Raw genomic sequence first — 14,794 nt, forward strand, 5'->3', positions numbered from 1 at the left:
ATGAGGTCTAATGAGAGTTTCAGTTGAAATACTAGGTGATGGTAACTAGCACCAAAGCTGTTGTAAACCTATTGTGTGTGTGTGTGTGTGTGTGTGTGTGTGTGTAATCAAACAGCATGTGATACAAGTGCCTCCACGGGCAGCCTACAGCAGAGGTTGCTTTGCAACCTGGACAGATCATGCGAGCATTGTGCCATGTGCACAGCAGCCCACTATAACCCCAGGCACACCAAGCCCTCAGTCTCACTTATGTTTACTTGCTTATTGTATGCTCACCTACAAGACTGTATGTTGATGGGTTCTATAGGTATGAGACTTTGTACTGTTTTATGCTTCATTCAGTGTTATTGTGGATCTCTTCATGTGGAAGCAGAATAAAAAATGATAGGTTTTACTTCTGACATTGTGTCTGTACAATGTTACAACATACTTGGTGACAAGTGCCGCTTTGTTTCAATATAGTGGCCAACATGTCAGTGGAAGAATTCTTCAGTCTCTTGTTGAACAACAGGGAGCTGTCACCAACCAGCAGTAGGCTCTCTCCATGGCACTAAACAATTTGGCATCCTTGTTGACACTGCCAGGTTGCACTGCCGTTTATGTAAGACCCATTTCATCCAAATGATGATTCTGCCGAAGTTGGGAATGCATATGAAAAAATGTCTTCAGCAACATTTTCAAACTTTGAGTCGGCAACTCCAATTTGTGTAAGGCTTTATTTGTGTTATGGATTTCTCCATTTCTCCTCATGTTTATCACCATTTGTGTCAGCTAGCTCATCTTCAGGAATTTGTCAGTCTCTCTTTCAATGAAATGAGTTAGTTGCTCTTTAATTACCATTGCAAATATACTCACATTATTGCTGCTAGCATTGAGTTCTACCATTGTCAATAGCAGCTGCAACAGTTGTACAGAGCTTGGGCAGCAGAACTTCATGGGCATAGCCATCATTGCCACTTTGTTATTGAGGCTTACTGGGGCTCATACGCTAATTTAATGGTTTTGTGATGCTATAATACACCTGGCCCCTCACAGGGAAGTTTGTGTTGTTTTGTTCAACATGAGCACCCATATGTTTGCAACTCTCAACCTCCTTCACCAGACATGAATGTGGATGTGAACAGTGTTTCCCAAGCGATGGTGGCCCCAAACAAACTCTACAATGAAGTGCATGTGATGGACAAGTTGCTAAAAATGCAAGTGGACATGGGTGCAGCAGTGACTATGTTAAATTCACAGACCTAAGTGGATCTTGGATCACTGGCATTGCCCTTTTATGTCATTGGTTGGTGAGTTACAAATAACAAAAACTCATATTGGAACAGTTTTCTACTTCCATAGTAAACACAGAAGTTGTTCAGCCTTTGACCTTTCTCGTAGTGGATGATGCCAAAACTAAAAACTTATTTGGGTTAGATGCCTGTAAAGTTTTTGGGTTCTCTATTTCTGATGAAGTGCACCTGGTATCTGATCAAAACCAACAGCTAGATTATTCCTCGCTGTTTTCAGTAGGTTTCGGGTATGCTACCAGTTTCAAGGCTCACATCACAATGAAACCAACGATGCACACCCTTTTTTTTCGTGCCAACCCAGTCCCAGTAGGTTTACAGGAGCAAGTCAAATTGGGACTAGAATGACTTACATCTTTGGATGTTGTCATGACTGTCTTCTTTAGTGAACTGTCTACACCATTGTCAATAGTCAAAAACCTAATGGCAACCTTTGGCTTTGTGGTGATTTCAAAGTGTCTGTAAATTCAGAGTCTATTATTGATACCTATCCCTTACCCCGTCCAGATGAACTCTTAGCACAGCTTTCCAGAAGCTAATATTTTTCCACAATAGACTTGTCAGTAGTGTAATTACAACTGCCTCTGGATGATGATTCCAAACATGTCCTTGTAGTGAATATCCCCTTTGGATTATATGAGTACCAGCACTTGCCATTCAGCATGGCTAGCATCCCTGTCATTTTCTCCATGGCCTCCCTGCTGGGTGTGTTAACTACCTGTACGATATTGGGGTCTCGGATTCCTCAACAGATGAACATCTATGAAATCTTCGTGACTTGTTCATGGTGCTACGGGCTGTCTGCTTGAAATTTAACTTGGACACATCACAGTGTTTTAGCCGTCTATCATCTATCCTGGTTTTGAAGTCTTGCATGCTGGTGTCAAGCCTTTTTACCAGAACGTTGATGCCATTACAGCTTTGCCACATCCTACTGATGTCAAAGAGCTGCAAACCTTTCTCGGAAAGATTGCGTACTACCGTAAATTTATTCCTGGTGCAGTTACACTGGCCATGCTCTCTTACATAAACATGTTCCTTTCCACTCGCTGCACCTCTCTTGGTTACCTTCCAGCCAGGCAACATTTTGTTTTGGCTACAGATGCCTCCCAGTACGGCCTTGGGGCTGTTCTTGCATACAAATATGTAGGCAGTTCTGATCAGGCAGTTCTGAACACCCCATTGCATAAGCTACCAAAACTGAATAAGGCACAACAGCACTACTCGCAGATAAAAAAAAAAAGGCCCTTGCTATTGCATAAGCACTTCAAAAATTTCATGTTTTCCTATTCAGTTCTAAGTTTCATTTGATTACTGAGCATAAAGCTCTGGTTTATCTTTTCTATCCTTTGGCATCTTTACCAGCAAAGCAGCCCATCATCCGCAACACTGGGCTTGGTTTTTGTCACACTAAAACTAAGAGATTCAATTCTGACCTACAGCAGAACACACTAACACTGATGCTCTTTCTCGATTGCCAATTGGCATTAATCCAGCATTTGGTCAGGAAGAACTGTTTGTCAGGAAGAACTGTTTAGTTTCCATTTAGATGTCTAAGACCAAAATTCTATGGATGGTTATCCCATTACCAGTTCTTGTATTTCAGTGGCTGCTGCGGCTGATCCAGCCTTATGTGAGGTTGTTCAGTTTCTCCACCACAGCTGGCTGGATAAACAACTGAGCCACTTGTTGGATCCTTTGCATAATTGTTATGCTTTCCACCACCAACTCTCAGTTCGAGATGGTGTGTTATTGTTGGCTACTGAAGAGTTGACACCCACAGTTGTGATCCCATCCTCATTGCAGTGGTATGTCATGTGCCTTCTCTATCTGGACCATTTGGGTGTCCCTCTACAAAATTGCTGGTCCATCGGCACATGTTTTGGCCGGGTACTGGCTATGATATCACAAGCGAAGTGACAGACTGCTCGCAGTGTTCCACCCATTAAGTGGCATCACAGGCCTCTCTTTCCCCATGGTCACCTCACCTAGCACCCCTCAGAGTGTATTCATGTTGACTTTGTGGGTCCGTTCCTTAGCTCCTTTTGGCTTGTAGTAGTTGGTGCTCTTTCAAAATTTCCTTATGTGGTTCTTTGCCCATCCATGTCCATGACGGCTACAGTCATGGTCCTCTCAAAGATTTTTTTCCCTACAAGGATTACTGTATATGCTTGTGATGGACAACAGCGCACAACTTTCTGTCTCAAGATTTTGAAGGTTTTTGTACAAAAAGTGGCATCTGGCACGTTATGGCCCCTCCAATGGAGAGGCGGAGCAGCTTGTCCATACATTCAGACCGTATATGAAAACATATATCACTCAATCTTCTCCCGAGGATGCCCTTGATAGGTTCTTTAGACCCTATATGTTCACTCCAGTTGGTGACTGTAGCACGACAGAGCTGCTTCACTTCTGCCAGCCCCCTAAGCACTCAGTGATTCCATTGGGGCTCTGCCATCTGGGCCCGTGGATTTGGCTGCCACCGTACGTGGATATTACCGGTAGTCCAGCACTGCTAAGGCTGCCACCTCTGCATTATGTGCATCTCTGATGGCTTGGTGTAATGACACTACAACCAGCTCCATGCATGCAAGACCAACCATGCTCCAGAGAGCCTTCCACCCCCACTGCCTCTACCAACATTGTGCCAGACCCCATGGTGTGGTCCATACCTCCTCTAGCTCCAGTGCTGTCTTCACTCTGGGAGCCACAGCTGCCAGACGAAGTAGTCAGCACCAGGCTGCCTTCATCTCCATAGCTGCTGTTGCTGTCACCTCCCCCAGCTGCCTCCAGCGACAAGTGCCTGCCCAGATGTGGACGTGGGTACAGCACCATCATCACCATTGCTTCCTTACAGCCTCTTGGAGGGGAGGGGGCGCCATGCCTGTCCACACCGATGTCATTTCAGACCTTTTTCTCCTGTGGCAGCAGAACACCTGCTCCAGCATTTGTCACCTACTGGTGAAGACATGGACGTGGACATTTCCATAGTGGAGCTCACACAGTCACACAGTGTGCAATACAAGTGCCTTCACGGCAGGCATAGACAGGTTGCCTCACAACCTGGACAGACGGCACAGCAAGCACTATGCCATGTGTACAACAGTCCAATATAAGCCTGGCATGCTTGGCTCTCAGCTTATTGTATGCTCGCCTACAAGATTTCATTTGATGTGTTCTATAGTTATGAGACTTTTTACCACTCTATACTTCATTCAGTATTATATATCTAAAAACAAAGATGATGAGACTTACCAAACAAAAGCGCTGGCAGGTCGATAGACACACAAACAAACACAAACATACACACAAAATTCAAGCTTTCGCAACAAACGGTTGCTTCATCAGGAAAGAGGGAAGGAGAGGGAAAGACGAAAGGATGTGGGTTTTAAGGGAGAGGGTAAGGAGTCATTCCAATCCCGGGAGCGGAAAGACTTACCTTATGGGGAAAAAGGGACAGGTATATACTCACACACACACACACATATCCATCCGCACATACACAGACACAAGCTTGAATTTTGTGTGTATGTTTGTGTTTGTTTGTGTGTCTATCGACCTGCCAGCGCTTTTGTTTGGTAAGTCTCATCATCTTTGTTTTTAGATATATTTTTCCCATGTGGAATGTTTCCCTCTATTATATTCATTCAGTATTATTGTGGATCTCTTCATGTGGAAGCAGAATAAGACTGAGTTGCCATTACTTCTGCTATTGCATCTGTACAATATTACAACAAAAGGAGTTACAGCTGCCAACATCTATATTTTCACTGTACTTTGATGAAAAATCCTATATCAGTCTGAGGTAGAAGACAGGCAATGGTTCTTTTTATCTTACCGATGACCAATTTTGGATATCACAGCCCATTCTCAAATCACCCACATAGAAAAATGGTGTATTCCATGACAGCATGCAAACCATGTTAATATCATACATACTTGTGTCGAAGTCAAGTTTTTCAGTGACCATTGGCAGGACAAAACATTTTGTCAGTAAAAAGAACTGAATTTTGCAACTCTGGCTGTTTTCTACATGAAACCAGTTAACACAAACTGCATTCCCATTGTCAACCCAACGTGCTTGAAATCCAAGAAATCCTATATCATTATGTCCCAAGAACGCAAATGTGTCACATTATTACAATAATAACCATATACAAGTGGTCATAAGGCTTACAATCTAAATCACATGGAAATAGATCATGAAAAGTGAAATGAAAGTGCTCAGATAATAACTCAGATCAACTGTAGTAATAATATTCACACAGACAAATTATAAGGCTTAGACTCTAATTCATGTGCAAAGTGTTCCGTTAGTAAATGATATACCAGTGCTACACAGTAAGTTCAAATAGTAATGCTTAAAATTAAACACAGTTTCATGAAGTATTACACACTGTCAAAAAACTCCTGTAAGAAAGAGCTATCCAAAAGACAAGGTTTTAGCTGTTTTCTGAATTTAGTCAGATTTCCAAGGATTGATTTGACATGAACTGAAAGTTGATTATATAGTTTTATGCTTGAATAGTGTACTCCTTTCTGTACCACACTGAGACTTTTTTTGGTATCTTTGTGAATATCACATTTACTTCTTGGATCATGACTATTTCTTCAGGATTTCCTGGCAATCTGCTGACATCTTGAGATGTTAGGCCTTCTGCCACATATCAGTGTTGTCCACACACAATATTTCAACAATGTGACAGTGTCTTCATCAAGTTCTACTTGAGACTGCTGCCCAAGTGAAATGGGTCCCATCTTTATACTGCCTGCCTTTTCCCTTCATGGCCACTTCTAAGCACTCCATCTGTGGCCTGCTCCCACTATCAGCATTCTGAGCTGTACCATCTTCAATCCAGTACACCTGGCCATGAGCTGGTGTTCAATTTTTGGTTGGGTGCACCTCTGTGGTCAGTTCTATAAGTGATCATGGAGCGGGAAGACAGAAGGTATAAATATTGGACCCATTACACTTGATTATCAGTCTCAGGTAGCACCTGATTGAAGACAACGGGTCACATTGTCAAAATATTGTGCGTGGATGACACTGATATCTGACAGAACACCCAACACCTCAAGATGTCATGATATGCACTGCTTATTTTGTAAATTGTAGTAATGGCATGGGCAGATGAGGATCACCAGCTGTTTGAATAAATTTCTGCATGGGCATCTACAGTTAACTGTACTCATAATTCTGATGACCCTTTACTGTGCCATGAAGACTTGTGACTGGTTTCCACAGAATATGATGCCATATGCCATAAGTGAATGGAAATATCCAAGATAAGCAGTTTTTATTGTTTCCAAGTCACAAGCAGATGCAATTAAGTGAATGATAAACACTGCCGAATTCAGACTTTTACGTAGGTATATGATGTGAAGTGACCAATTTAGTGCCGGCCGCGGTGGTCTCGCGGTTCTAGGCGCTCAGTCCAAAACCGCGCGACTGCAATGGGCGCAGGTTTGAATCCTGCCTCGGGCATGGATGTGTGTGATGTCCTTAGGTTAGTTAGGTTTAATTAGTTCTAAGTTCTAGGGGACTGATGACCACAGATGTTAAGTCCCATAGTGCTCAGAGCCATTTGAACCATATGAACCAACCAATTTAGTTTATTAATATGTAATCCCAGGAATTTGGAAGATGCAACTCTCAATATTTCTTTGTCACCACATTTAATTCCTACATCATCCTGTTTTTATGTGCTGTGTAAAACTGAATGAACTGAGTTTTGTCAAAACTGAAGGACATGTTATACGAAGAGAACCAGTCTAGAGTTTCTTGTATATAGTTGTCTCAGAGCTCTCTGGACAGCAATTGAGTATTTTGTCAATCGTAATGGTTGTGCCATCCGCAAACAGGGTGAACTGTGCTTTTTTGCGCATACACAACAGCATGTTATTGATAGAAATTAAGAATAGTAATGGACCAAGCACTAAACCATGCAGTACTCCATGTTTCACTGTGCCACAGTCAGAGCAGGTAGGTGTCACTGTAGAATCATTCAACACAACCTTCTGCTTTCTGTCATGTAGATAGTGCTCAAGTCACATCCCTGCTTTACCATGTAAACGATAGAGCTCAGCCTTCCTAAGTAGAGTTTTGTGATCTACTCAGTCAAATGCTTTAGATTCCGTCTGGTAACATTTTAGTGTTTATAGATTTGACCAGATGGCTAACAAATGAGAAAGTCGCCTGTTCAGTCAAAATGCCATTTTGCAAACCAAACTGATTTAAATTTAGGATACTGTGTGTATCAACTCCATAATCCTCTTCTACATAAGCATCTTCAGTATTTAGTAACGAAATTTGTCATAAGTTGGAAACCTGAGCTTTATCACCTTTTTTGGAGAATGGTTTGACAACTGCGTATTCGAGTCTTTTAGAGACAACACCTTGATTTAAAAATTAATTAAATACTGTACAGGTGCTGACAGATTGAGTACGGGAGTCCTTTATTTTCAATAAAAGAAAAGGGAAATTTTTTTAAAAATGCATGAGCTATGGGTGGCAATGGATCTTCACAAAGCCGTGCACGGGCCCTGGGTTGGCGACACATCAGATTTTTCCAGTATGTGCCGCTATCCCACGGTTTGTTCACGTGCTCGACGAGCAAACAACCTTTCTGCTGACGGGGTGATGCTTAGATGCTTAGGGAAGTGTCGCTTGCCTAGGCAGAGCTCCTACAGCAGCCAATCAGAAAGGTCCAGGAGATCACGTGTGAGCACCCACCGCGCCGAGCTGCACGGACGAGGCGGGTGGATCGCTCTCTTTTACTGACAGGCCCCCGACGAGATCAGACGCATTGGCCGGTTGCCTCCGTGCACTTTTTGAGCACTGGCTCAATCTGTTTGCACCTTAGGGATGCTAAACTCACATAATGTACCCCAGCTAGGTCAATCAGTAAATGTTTTCTCAATAAACAGGAGGCAGTTTGCCGACCGGAGTTGAAAAATTAACACTTGTTCTTTTTTAGACCCCACTTCCACCTCAGCCACATCCTGAATGTAATGAAATTCTAAACTCAGATTGGAATGTATACCGCAGAGACAGGCTGGACAGTGAAGGGGGAGGTGTGTTTATAGCGATAAGAAGTGCAATAGTATCGAAGGAAATTGATGGAGATCCGAAATGTGAAATAATTTGGGTGAAGGTCACGGTTAAAGCAGGCTCAGACATGGTAATTGGATGTCTCTATAGGCCCCCTGGTTCAGCAGCTGTTGAGGCTGAGGACCTGAAGGATAATTTGGAAAATATTTCGAGTAGATTTCCCCACCATGTTATAGTTCTGGATGGAGATTTTAATTTGCCGGATATAGGCTGGGAGACTCAAATGTTTATAACCGGTGGCAGGGACAAAGAATCCAGTGAAAATTTTTAAAGTGCTTTATCTGAGAACTACCTTGAGCAGTTAAACAGAGAACCGACTCGTGGCGATAGCATATTAGACCTTCTGGTGACAAACAGACCCAAACTATTTGAAACAGTTAATGCAGAACAGGGAATCAGCAATCATAAAGCGGTTATTGCATTGATGATTTCAGCCGTAAATAGAAATATTAAATAAGGTAGGAAGATTTTTCTGCAAAAGTGACAAAAAGCAGATTTCAGAGTACCTGATGGCTCAACACAAAAGTTTTGTTTTAAGTACAGATAGTGTTGAGGATCAGTGGACAAAGTTCAAAACCATTGTGCAATATGCGTTAGGTGAGTATGTGCCAAGCAAGATTGTAAGAGATGGGAAAGAGCCACTGTGGTACAACAACCGAGTTAGAAAACTGCTGCGGAAGCAAAGGGAACTTCACCACAACCCGGATGCTACTGTGTCAGATGCTGCTGGGGCAGCAGTTCTCACCACCACTGTAGTGTTGCTGCGCAGCCTGCAGTCAATGCCCGGCTGCCGCTTCGTCTGCCTACGCCGCCACCGCCAACGTCGCCACCTCCAGCATAATGAAGTAGTGTAAGTCGCGAGCAATTGCAGTAGCCTGACCTCGCTATCTTTGTAGCAATTCCTTGAGTTGTTTGTGAAGTCATTTTGTAAACATGCTTGACACCCATTCAAATAAGCAAGCAGGAGCTGCTGCCGAAATTCCTGGTGCAGACCCTGTCACTATGTTAGAAGAACAGATAAGACAGTTAACTGTGCAAAAGATGGAATTGCGAGAGCAGTGCAATGCGCTTGCGGCAGAAAGCAACAAAAAAGTTACAACTGAACAAGCAACTGCAAGTGCTAGTCATGCCTCTGCAGTTAGCCCAGTTCCGCCTATGTCCACTCTTGTTCGCAGTTTTCTTGCCATAAATTTCATCCCGACTTTCGCGGGTAAAACTAACGAAAATGTAACGACATTTTTGCAGTGTGTCAAAGATGTAGGTAGGACTTGTGGCTGGCCTGATAGTTTCCTTTTGTGTGTGCTGAAGCTGAAACTAGCAGGAGACGCTCGAACATATGTTGAGTCAGTCGACGCTCTGCGAGATGCTATCACTTTTGAAGCCTTGGCTAAAGGGTTAGCAGGGCACTATTCCGATACGAGAGGTGTCAGTTATTATTGGGATTTGTTGTCTACCTTATGACAGAAAACCAATGAAGATTTAGAAGTATTTGCTGATTGAATCCGCATGGTATCGTGTCACACTTATGTGCTTAGCAAATGCCAGGCCCGTAATGAAGTTTTAATAGAGGAAGCAAAAGCAAGGGCTATAGATGTGTTCATTTGAGGGATTAACCCGCAAACCACGACAGAAGTGAAAATGGCTTCCCCTACTACATTGCACGAAGCTGTGTGAATTGCAATGCTATGTGAGGAAGCAGGGAGATTTGTTTCTAACCCATCGCGAAGTAACGAGTCGCGGCGCATGTTTCTTAATGATGCAAAATGTCAGCACTGCAGGAAGTTTAATCATACTGCCATGCACTGTGTTGTGGCAGATGCCACAAGATCGGGCATACTAATGTCACATGCCCCCAAAACAAAGTAACCAGACAAAGGCAGCGAAATGTTCCACAGACAAACAGGCAACGGGGTAGTTACCAACAGGGAAATGGTCGGGGGGCAGGCTCAGTCACCTACCCTCGCCCCCGATAAAAGTAATGTAACCGGTGTATAAAAAACAGCAGAAAGATGAGGTGGCAAATGTTTTGCTAGAGGGTAAACTCAGGGGTAGAACAATTAGAGTGTTAGTAGATACGGGAGCACAAATTAGCGTGCTGTTTGTCCCCAATCATGATAAGTAGAGGTTGAAACCGCCCCACTCTCACATTGCTGGACTGGGTGAAGGACTGATCATTCCTGCCGGGTCATCTTTCGTTAGTTTTCAGTAAAGTAAAAAAAAACATATGGTTTTAATATGGAGGTTGTACGGAAACATAGGAGGGACTTTGATATCATTCTAGGCAATGATTTCCTCAATGAGTACCAAGGGGTAATCGATTATAGGACGCACACCGTCCGATTTGGTGAGGAAACTCACTTTTTCGGCGGCATTTGGACCGAAAGCGCGAGAGGAAACTGTGAGGGATGGCCGCTCTCACAGGATCCGACAGAACCGCGTACATGGCCCATTAAATTGTTATGCCCAGTTACCATTGAGAGTGGGACAGGCAAGGTTCTATGGATTTATATCAAAGCTCCATTGCCTACTAGTTCAATCATTTTTGTGGATCCGTTCCGTCAAAACGATGTGTTGGACAGGTTGCAAGTTCATGTGAAGAGAGGTTTATGTGCTGTAGAGAGAAAAGGGAAGAAGTTTTGTGTACCTGTATGTGTCGATAATTTTGGTTTGAGAAGGATAGAGATTCCACGTGGAACAGTTTTAGCAAGTGGTCAGGAAATAGTAGATGATGATTTTTCAGAAATAAATGAAGGTAAGAATCAAAATAGGAAGCAATTCCCTATTAGAAGTGTGCATACCCTGATACCCTCTTTGCAAAAGCAATTTAATGAAAAGTTAGAGCATTTGAGTAAAGCAGAGCAGAGGCTAATATGGCCCGTATTGGAAGAATTTGCGTGGTTGTTTGAGGAAAGGCAATATTTGCCTGCTACTGACCTCATACAGCACGAGATTCCCACCGGGGATGCTAGACCTGTATCTCAAAAGGCATATAGAATTCCTTATCATTTACAACCAATAGTGGAAGACACAGTTCAACAGCAGCTAGCAGCAGGGATTATTCAATCCTCTGCCAGCCCCTGGTCGTCCCCAATCGTTCTGGTTCGTAAGAAATCAATCAATGGCGAGAAGAGTTATAGGCTTTGTGTTGATATGAGAGCGGTGAATAAAGTAACAACACCTGATACTTATCCTTTGCCTCGTATTGATGAAACCCTAGATCAATTAGGAAACTGCAAGTATTTCACCACTTTAGATATGCGGTATCATTATATTCCTATAGCTCCCAAGGACAGACCTAAAACAGCCTTTATTGTGCCTTCGGGTTTGTATGAGTTTTTACGCATGCCATTTGGTCTCAGGAATGCTCCTGCAACCTTTCAAAGATTTGCTGATTTATTTTTACGTGGTTTAAAGCTCACCACATGTTTAGTTTATTTAGACGATATTATTGTATTTTTTAGAATTATTGAAGAACATGCAGAAAGGTTGAGGTGTGTTTTGTCACGTTTGCAGAGTGCCCATTTAAGTCTGAAGATAGAAAAATGTTTATTTGCACAGTCACAAGTCCACTACTTGGGACATGTCATTAGTGCTGAAGGTGTCAAACCAGATCCTCGGTTGACTGAGGCTGTGAGAGATTTTCCCACCCCAACCAATGTAAAAGAGTTACAGTTACTGCTTGGCCTATGTAATTACTATCACCGGTTTGTGAAAGATTATGCCACCATAGCTAAGCCATTAACCAAGTTGTTGAAAAAAGGTGCAGTTTTCGAGTGGTCATAAGAATGTGAAGTAGCTGTAAAGAAGATTAAAGAAGTACTAACAAGCTCACCTCTGTTAGTCTGTCCAGATTTTGAAAAACCTTTTATTCTTGCAACCGATGCCTCAGATTATGCTCTTAATGCAATCCTTAGCCAAGAATATAACGGAGAGGAAAGACCTGTTGGGTATGCCTCCCGCCAGATGAATCAGGCTGAAATAAATTATAGTACTACTGAAAATTGCTTGCACTTATGTTCGGGGTAAACTATTTTAAATGTTATTTGTACGGTAGAAAGTTCACTGTAATAACAGATCATGCGGCATTAACTTGGATGTTGAATCTGAAAGATCCTAGCAGTCGTTTAACTAGATGGGCTTTAAAACTTGCTGAATATGACTACGAGGTTAAGCATAAACCTGGTAGACTGCATTCTAATGCTGACTCCCTGAGTCGTAAAGGGTAGTTCAAACAAATGATGTTTTGATTGAGTAACTGAAAGAGGTACAAAGCCGAGATGTTGAATGTCATAGGTATGTTACCAGTGTAGATTTCATTACTGAAGATGGTATTTTATACTGAAAGACTCCGGGTGGTAATAGAGTTGTAATTCCTAAGGAATTGCAGTCCAGAATAATAGCTCAATGTCATGATAGTTTGCAAGCATGCCATAATGGGTGAAGAGCAACAGATGCCAGGATAGCTGCATGGTATTGGTGGAAAACCAGAAAGAAAGATGTTCAAAAGTATATTCAAAATTGTTTACCTTGCGCTCAAAGAGCACCCCCTCCTAGGACCAAAATACCTTTACAAAGCCTTCCAAAGGCGAGGAGAACATTTCAGAGTATTGCCCTGGTTATCGTCGGTCCTTTGCCACAAAGCAATCAAAACAATAAATATATCCTGTCCATTATGGACCACTTTTCTCGATACATTGTTTTGGTACTTCTCGCTGATATGACAGCAGAGACAGTTGCTAGAGAATTTGTCAATCACTTAGTTTTGCCTTTCGGCAGCCCTGATGCTGTTCTAACAGACCAAGGGACGAACTTTAAGTCAGCTTTATTCGTTCAAGTGTGCAAGTTTCTAGGAATCAAAAAGTGAAGAACCACCCCCTTTCATCCAAAGGCAAATGGCCGCCTGGAACGTGTCGACAGGACAATTAAGAAAATGTTAAATTATTATGTAAACAGAACGCATTCAGATTGGGACTGTTATATCAATATAGTCGTTCAGCCTATAATAGCCATGTCCATGAGTCAACAGGCTATAGTCCTTATGAGATAGTTTTTGGCAAACCTATGAACTCACCTTTTGAATTGGACAAATTGCCCCCAGGTGTGGACATAACTGAAATCAAGAGGTTAGCTCTCCGTTTCAAGTCAATTTGGAAACAAGTTCAAACCAATAATTCCAAAGCCACCAAAAAACAATTACAGCAGAGTAATAAGAATGCAGTAATGCCCCTTTACAAGCCTGGAGATTTAATCTTGTTGCATAACCCAACAGTAAGACAAGGAAGAACAAAGAAGTTTGCACTTCAGTATGGGGGACGATACCCCATCATTCGGTTAACCTCTCCAGTAAATGCTGAAATCCAGTTGCCAGATCGGTTAGTGATAGTACATTTTGATCGTCTGAAACCCTTTTATGGAAAAGCACCTTCCATTCCGACAGTTTTGCCTAATCCATCGCCTAGTAGCGTATCAACTATGCCAGGACCTACAGTGACTAAAGTAAAGAAAAAGAAGGTAAAACCTTTACCTGTCAGACCTAGATATTCCTTAAGGAACAAGCATCCTTATGCATTGAGGTCAAGAGACTAAGTTTGTATCTTGTTTTGTAGTGTATCAAGCGTAGCTGTTAACTCATATTCATTTGAAGTTTCATGTAATACTTGTTCAGTTGCATATGCAGCCTTAAGTGTAGCCTACTAATATGTAAGTGCAAAGTGTAGAGTAAGTAGCGAGCAAGCAAAGTGCTGGAAGTATGGGTTGGAACGGCAGTATAATTATATTCGATGAGGAGATATCTGCTCAAATAGTATGATAAGTTGTCGCAAGAGCTCCTAAGCACTTCCTGAATGGAAAAAGTAATTGACAAATAATACAAGACTATCATGATCCTACGCTAACACGAGTTTAAAACTCAATCCTGGGGTATTAGATCAGTTATAGCCACTGTTTGTATCTTCCACGTAATTAAATTCTCCAGAGCTTAAGATAACGGAACGAATACAGCTGTCCACATTTTCTGCAGTTCCTGTGTATCACACTAGATATCAGACCCAATGCTTGTAATCGCTGGGTCACCTTCATACTAGCTTCATCTGCCTCATTGTAAATATCACACCACATCTCTCTCTCTCTCTCTGTTTCCCACCCTGAGAGCACAAATCCGTGCTTGAACTATGGAGTTTACCCCAGAGTTTAATCTATGTATCAACAAGGTAACAGGACGAGAATAGTGAGGTTTTGGAATTATTTATTATTGAAAGAAATAATTACACAGTACATACAAATCTAACATTCAGCCTGGAAGGACACAGCAATTTTAATGATATTTCTTTTCACACGTTGCACTGTCCATCTACACAGCATACCTATGCAAAGTACGTATGACTATCAGTAACAA

General features: G+C 42.2%; 1 protein-coding gene across 3 annotated transcripts in view; it reads right to left on the reverse strand.

Moving 5' to 3' along the window:
• Window positions 1-14,794, reverse strand: part of LOC124619898 (ethylmalonyl-CoA decarboxylase-like) — a 58,743-nt gene that overhangs the window by 21,351 nt on the left and 22,598 nt on the right. Inside the window, exon 1 of one of the 3 annotated variants that reach the window (XM_047146532.1) lies at window positions 12,233-12,354. The exons of the other annotated variants lie outside the window; for them this stretch is intronic. The gene's annotated coding sequence lies outside the window, so the exon portion shown is untranslated. Of the gene's footprint in view, window positions 1-12,232; window positions 12,355-14,794 lie in introns of those variants that run through there. 3 annotated transcript variants of the gene reach the window in all.

The sequence above is a fragment of the Schistocerca americana genome, chromosome 6 (assembly GCF_021461395.2).
Source record: "Schistocerca americana isolate TAMUIC-IGC-003095 chromosome 6, iqSchAmer2.1, whole genome shotgun sequence".
Lineage (NCBI taxonomy): Eukaryota > Metazoa > Arthropoda > Insecta > Orthoptera > Acrididae > Schistocerca > Schistocerca americana.